Genomic DNA, 7,773 nt, shown 5'->3' with positions numbered 1-7,773 from the left:
CCTTGTGTATAGAGAATATACGTATGTGTAGTAATAATTCAGGGATTAATGTAATATGACATTGTGGCCAAAGCAGATGTGTGAAACCACAGCAAATAAATTAACACTCATTAAGAATCAAATCAGCACTACTGACATATAATCTTTCATGTTTATGTCAAGTCGTAATTCCCATTCACATCAGGAGATTCCCAGGAGGGGCTAATTAAACCTGAAGGAAGAGATTTAAGTCAACACTATTCAAAACTCATTCAGCTACAGTGCAGAAGAGCCTGCCTGGGGTCTGAGCACCCACCTCTTCACACTCTCATTGTCATGGTCCAACCAGAGTCCCAGCCATGCAGGATGTAGCTGGGCTTCCTAGTGAGTGTGTTTCCAGTCTGTAGAGAAGAGATGAAGAAATTGCAGGGGAAATGCACATGGGTAGGACCTACCCTTGACAGAACTGTTAAGCTGGGAGAATATATGTCAGTTCCCAAAGGCACCCTTCCTGCACTTTTTCCACATCAGAGTGTGCTGCTAAAAGTTGAATTCATGGGCTTCCCTGGTGGCACAGTGGTTGAGAGTCCGCCTGCCGATGCAGTGGACATGGGTTTGTGCCCCGGTCCAGGAGGATCCCACATGCCATGGAGCGCCTGGGCCCATGAGCCGTGGCCACTGAGCCTGCGCGTCCGGAGCCTGTGCTCCGCAATGGGAGAGGCCACGGCAGTGAGAGGCCCGCGTACCGCAAAAAAAAAAAAAAAAAAAAAAAAAAGTTGAATTCATCCTGTTGCTTCATATCTACAGCCAAGTTAATTATGTCAAATTGACATTTGTCCCCAAAGGAACATTCTCTAAGACCTGGAGCTGATTTTCAAGGTCCTTCCTTGCTCTCATAATCATACATGGATGCTCCTGGTTGCCTGGTATCTTCACCTCCTGAAATCTAGCCAATTCCTGTTTTTGTCAGGACTCGGGCAACTCAGGCATTATCAACCCAGAGGCTTTTGTGATTTTCCAATTCTTGTCAATCTACATGCCTTCTGATCCCTCTTGGACACCAACATCCAAGTCTGATCCAGAGAGCCTCCTATTTCTGGAGCTGGATGAGATTGGAAAGGGGCTTCCACTCACCTGTCACTCACATGTTCAGCTCCCCTGCTGCGGTATTTTAATAGTCAGCTGAGGGTTTGCCAAGAGCAACCTACCAACTTGCCCATTGGATTTGGTTCACAGTGTTCTCTGACCTTCAGAACCCCGTACAAAAATTTATCTTTTTGATATAAACTTATCCTTCCACCTTGACTATGGACTGCCTTTGGTCATATCTCCCAACCCTGGAATTCACCTTGAATCCACATCCTATTGATCTTTGAGCTTCCCACCATCATGCTTCACTCACTCCGCACCCCTCACTCCACCACCATAAAGGAAAGTAATCCGATAAACAAGCATACCAGGGTGTTAATAACTGATAACCACTTAATGTATTATCCTTCTCAGAGGAATTATCCTCATTTAAGTTGCAAAGCCTTCATTCAAAGAAATGAATTTTTCTAGGTAGTTTTCCAAACACTACACAGAAAGAGAGAATAGCTGTTTGAGGGCCAGGGATGTTCTAAGCCCTCCCAAATCACACCACACAAGTGCTTGCTTGTTTTATTGATCTATAAAGTGGGTCTCCTTGTGGAAATACAGGAATTGCATTAATGCTGTGATTCTTAAATTTTACTGCACCTTAGAACCACCTGGGGAAATCTGAAAAATCCCAGTGCCTAGGCTGTACCCCAGATCAATTAAATCAGCATTTCTGTAGATGAGCCCCATGCACTGGTATTTTTTTTTAAAAAAAAAAACAACTCTCCAGGTGATTCCAATATGCAGTCAAGTTTGAGCACTAGTGCAGTTACCCCCACCATCAACTACTTATACACAACAGCCCTCTAGGACTTCGGTAAAATAGGCTTTCTCCTTGTGTTGGGAATGGTGCTTCTGGACACAAAGCCAGAATTTCATACTGAAAATGTGTTCCTGTGGTCTGTAAGGACTTAGTATAATCCATACAGGCTAAGTAGTTAGTTGCTAAACTGCAAACACACATTTCATTTCATCTCAGTCCACTCCTGGCCATCTGGTCCCCTGTATTCCTATTACAGGGCCATGTGTGTATTAATGAAACGATTGCATCCAATTACATCTTTTATTCAGAGCACAAGAAGAGTCCATGTATTCTCTCCAGCATCACTGTTTCTATCAGGATGTCAATAATCAAGTTATTCTTTCTATTTCATGCAGAGATGGGATGATCTTCCATTAAGGTAAGAGTATAAATCAAATATGTTGTTGCTTTCCATAAACTTTTAACTTTGCTGCCTGGTATCTATAATATAGATATTTCAGTGAAAAGCATAAGCCACTTGTTAGTGGTCTCCATTTTTAAATGTCCATCATATAGTTCATATCAATAACCAAGTTGTGGCAGATGGTATACAAGAAGGATCACCTAAGAGCTAAGTTAATCACCTTTTTCTTAGTTTGTCTAGGCTTTGTTTCTGCAGCAGCTCAGATGGTCAGAAAGCCACATGCCTAGACTATATCTTTCTGCCATTTCTTGGTGGAGGAGGGAAGGGTTGCCGGTGGGAGTGGGGGAACCCACTTCTTAACCTGAATAGTTACCTCAGTCTTTTGTGTTGCTGCAATCAAGGCAATTCACTTCCTAAGGGAAATTATAGTACCAACTGTCCAAATAAAAAGGAAGTCTTTCCATCTTTTGACATCTGAATGAACAAAAATGAATGAAAGATGGATGAAGGGATTAATTAACATGCTACTCATGCCTTTAACTAGTCATGTACTCTCCTACCCCTTTACCTTCCTGGAGCATATATGCATGTTCCAGACAGAGATGCATGTGTATCTACTGTGTGCATATATATGCATTGCTACAATCAAATTCTACCAACCCATTAAATTTCATCTTTGCAGACAGATTCTTGGCCCTCTCATTTTTTTTGTTCAGTGGAGATTTATTCATCTCCTTCTCTGTGCCAGGGGGATACAAGAGTAAGCAGAACAACATGGTCCTTGACCTCATGGAATTGAAAGTCTATTAGGAGAGACATATTAATTAATCAAATAATCTCAAATACTAATGTATAAGTTTAAAACTGGGCTAAGTGCTACCAGTAGATAGCTCTGAGATAGATCTGCAGCCCTGAGTATAGAATGGGGCAAGGGGTGGCTGGCCTACTTTGTGGGGAAGGGTCAGGGGTAAAAGGCATTCTCTAGCTGAGATCTAAAGGAAAAGTCGTAAACCAAGTAAAAGGGGTGAAAGAGGACCTTCTGAGCTGGGGAAACAGGAGTGAACAGACCCTGGGGCAGGAGAAAGTAGCACATTCAAAGAACTGCAAGGGCTAACGTGGGTGGTTCGCAGAGCAAAGCGGGGAGGCTGGAGAGGCAGGCAAGGATCTGATTAAGCAGAACCTTAGAGGCCAGGGTAAAGGGGTTGGCTTTTTCTCCAAAAATAATGTGCAGGTTTGACGGCTTGCAAGAAGGGAGTGCCATGATTAGGCTTGTTTTTGAAAGCTCAATCTATTTGCATTATGGAGAGAACAGTTTGGAGGGGTTGGGCAACAGTGGATGCAGGGAAACCAGTGACAACACCAACACTGCTGATGGGCTACACTCAGTAACACCCACAAGCACTTGCCTTCCTTCCCTTGGAGACTGGGTGGCCACACCAAGGAAATGCCTCTAGTATCTAACCCTGTCTGCTTTCAGGGAAATGAACTAGAGGACTCCTCAGGAACCATCCCAAGCTCATCATCCTCTTTAATTATGTAGGAAATAAATGGGCCCTGACGGTAATGGTCAACATAATACCTCCATGATTCGCTGAATCTTGCAAACTGTGATGTCCCTTTCAAACATGCTCATCTCGGGCCTCCCTGGTGGCGCTGTGGTTGAGAGTCCGCCTGCCGATGCAGGGGACACGGGTTCGTGCCCCGGTCCGGGAAGATCCCACATGCCGTGGAGCGGCTGGGCCCATGAGCCATGGCCGCTGAGCCTGCGCGTCCGGAGCTTGTGCTCCGCAGCGGGAGAGGCCACAGCAGTGGGAGGCCCGCGTACCACAAAAAAAAAAAAAGCTCATCTCTGGGCACAGTCAAATTGTAGTGGGTTACCCCTTGGCACCTAGCAATTTTAAAGAAAAGGTAAGAGTGGGTCACCCAACCAGGGAGGCCAGGGCTCCCTTTTTTTTTGCATTAGAAATTCAGGTTTTCCCTGAGTTCTACAGTTCACTATAGGAGCCAGAGCAAAGTGCAGGTGGAGGGCGGGGTTCTGGGAAGGAGGAAAAGCATGTTGAGACGTTAATATTTAAGAATTTCCTGAGATTTTTGGCCGTTCATTTTAAGGAGCAGTGTTTAAAGATGGTGCAAGTATCAAATAGGATGAAGGAGATCAAAACTACTGATAAAACGAATCCTGCAAAGAACACGAATGAAAATTGTCTCCCTAGGAGAATATAAATTTACTCCAAATTTGGTGCCATAACTCAAACTAGTTCTGAGGCTCTGCAGAGCCCCTTGTTAGCATGTAAGAAAATCCTCATTACTTGAAAAATCACACCTGAACTTTTACTACAAGTTGTATGAGCCACCTTGATTACCCAATTTATTTTCATTAGTGACGTCTAAAAATACATATTTTAATGAGTCTGAATTTAAAAGAGGGAGGCAAAATGATTTGCGCCTGCATCATATAGAGTTTCTTGGCAGCTGTGAGCTGGGGTTCATGTTCCTTTTGCTTCTCCAGCATTCAAGTTGGAAGGCTTCCTTGTGTGGTCCCTTAATATCCAATGGCTTTTGGCTATTCACGAAATCAGATTACCCTTCGAAGAGTGGGTTCACCATCACCGAAAATATTCATACACATATTTGCCAGCCCCAGAGCAAATAACAAGTGAGTTCCTGAAATGTTCTGTGTACTGGCGGCACTCTGTAATGCATACATGAGGCCTTCCAAGGGGTGTACAAGAGGAGCTACTTTGAAATAGGCTGTGGTTCACACTGTCAAGTGTGTGTGTTGATAAGATGGGGTGAGAGTCCACATAGCTTTTTTGATGAATGGACAGATCATACAGGATAGGTTTACATTTCACTCAAAGTGTGTTTCCCAGGAATATTATTACAATAATAGCCCAACCTACTTACAGTTCTTCATTGCTTCCTATGGCCTTCTGGGTAGGTCAGACTCTTTAGGAAGCTGTTGGGCTGCACCCCGCAGGCCTACAAGCCTTGTACAGTAAGTCCCCTACATATGAACGAGTTCCGTTCTGAGGGCACGTTTGTTAAGTCTAATTTGTTCGGAAGTCCAACAAAATTAGCCTAGGTACCCAACTAACACAATCGGCTATATAATACATAGGTTTATAATACTTTTCACACAAATAATACATAAAAAAACAAACACAAAAAATAAAGAAAACTTTTTTTTTTTTTTTTTTTTTTTTTTGCGGTATGCAGGCCTCTCACTGCTGTGGCCTCTCCAGTTGCGGAGCACAGGCTCCGGACACGCAGGCTCAGCGGCCACGGCTCACGGGCCCAGCCACTCCGCGGCATGTGGGATCTTCCTGGACCAGGGCACGAATCCGTGTCCCCTGCATCGGCAGGCGGACTCTCAACCACTGCGCCACCAGGGAAGCCCAAGAAAACATTTTTAATCTTATAGTACAGTACCTTGAAAAGTACAGTAGTGCAGTACAACAGCTGGCATACAGGGGCTGGCATCAAGCAAACAGGCAAGAAGAGTTACTGACTGGAGGTGGGAGATGGTAGAGCTGAAGGATCGTCAACAATAGAAGACAGAGGGCAAGCTGCAATTTCACTCACGCCTGACAATGATGGAACGAACGTTCACAACTTTGAAAGCTCACAACTTGAAGGTTCGTATGTAGGGGACTTACTGTAATTGCCCAGCCTCAAGTCTGAAGAAAGAGCCTGGAGACAGTGATGGAGATATCCATGCTGTATCAGAGACGGCATCTTACAAGTCTGAAACAAAAGAGTCCTGGAGCGACGCCCCGGCATGGATGGCAAAAGGCAGGCAGGACATGACAACAATCTCCACTCCTCGCAAAGAAGAAGGCTACCGTTTATAGGGTGAATTGACCTCAGGTTGGCTCATCAGTTACCAGGGAAACCAGCAGCGGGGGCACATCCAGCACAGCCACTCAGATTAAAAACCATCACGAAGGCAGATGTTTCCCTTAAATAAACTAGCAGGTGGAGCCGTTCTGGCCTAAGGATTAGAATGATCACTAGCTGGGGCTGGGGCCAAGCACGTTCACATGAGTAGGGTGCAGGTGAAGCAGGGACTAGTCAAGCAGGGAGTGTCCAAAGAGCAAGAGAACAGCCATCTTGAATGGCCTGACCATAAACAAACCCATGAGGAGAGTTCCTTAGGTCTGGCCTGAACTTACCTCTCTAGTTTAATGGTCTGTCCTCTTCCCACGCACTGCCTACACTCCAGCCAACCAGATCTCTGTGCAGTTCCCCAACGCACCATCCTCTTGCACATTTCCATACTTTTACAGGTGCTGTTCTCTGCTGAGAGTGCCCATACCTCAACTTTCCCACTGGTTGGCTCTAACTCATTGGCCCAGATCACTGTGCAGTTCCCCAATGCACCATCCTCTCCACATTTCCATTATTTTCATCTCCATATTTCACATTAGAGGCTTTCCTCTTCAGGTGTCTTCTGACTTTTGGTTGTCAGCTCACATTGGCGAGTGAATGAAGCACTAAGAAACTGATTGAAAACTCCAAGTGCACGAGCAGGGCCTGCTGATTGTGGGCTTCAGTGTAGAGCAGTGCTGCTAGCATCTAGTGCATAGAGGTCAGGGATGCTGCTAAACATCCTACATTGCACAGGACAACCCCATAACACAAAGTTACCCTGCCCAAAGTGTCAGTGGTTTTGGTTGAGAAATCCTGGTATAGAGTATCTCGTTGGACCAGTTAGCTAGGAAATCCCTGATTGTTTTGTTTTTTGTTGTTTGTTTGTTTTTAATCTTTTTCTTGGGCAGGTCAGTTCTGCAGACAAGAATCTACCAGCCTCCTGCTTGGTGGGGATAAAAGCCAGGAATAGTGGGCTGGTGGTTTTAACAGTCAGTGGGCAGAGGTCACTTAACCACTCTGTTGACAATATTGTCTCCCCAGCATCAACTATGGCCACTGTTCCCCCAATCCAGAGGCCCCCCTCCAGAGGCTAAACATCCAGTTTTCTGCCAGGGTGAAGAAAAAGCAGTTATTTGGTTATATGGAATGGGAAAGGAAATATAGAATTTTAGTTTCTTCTTAAATATATTTTTAAACAATCATCCTGATTTTAGCTACATTCTTACCTCCTCTTCATGCCCAGTTCCTAAATCTTTACTGGGGGGCAGAGGTGGGTTTCTGCTGAATAAAATAGTTGCTGCTTAGCTTCTTCTACAGCTGAGCTTAATAATTATCACTTGTCTATCTGCTTTCCAGTTTTCTATTCTCTTTGCCTTTATAGATTATGCCTTCTTAAAATCCTTTTACTGTCTTATTATTGAGACTTCTGAAGGGAATGAGAATAAATGAGAGTACATGCATGTAGACCTCCATCTGTTATGTGGAGGCCCTACAATTTTATTTTTCATGCTGAAGCATTCACTGGTATTCTTCACTAAGGGAACCTGGAGAACTGTACGTATACTGAATACCAGGTAAAATATCTGCATTCTGTTGAATCCCTCATGGCCAGTTTGCA

This window comes from Mesoplodon bidens (genome assembly GCF_964165515.1).
Source record: "Mesoplodon bidens genome assembly, chromosome: 3".
Lineage (NCBI taxonomy): Eukaryota > Metazoa > Chordata > Mammalia > Artiodactyla > Ziphiidae > Mesoplodon > Mesoplodon bidens.
This window is presented reverse-complemented; position numbering follows the sequence as displayed.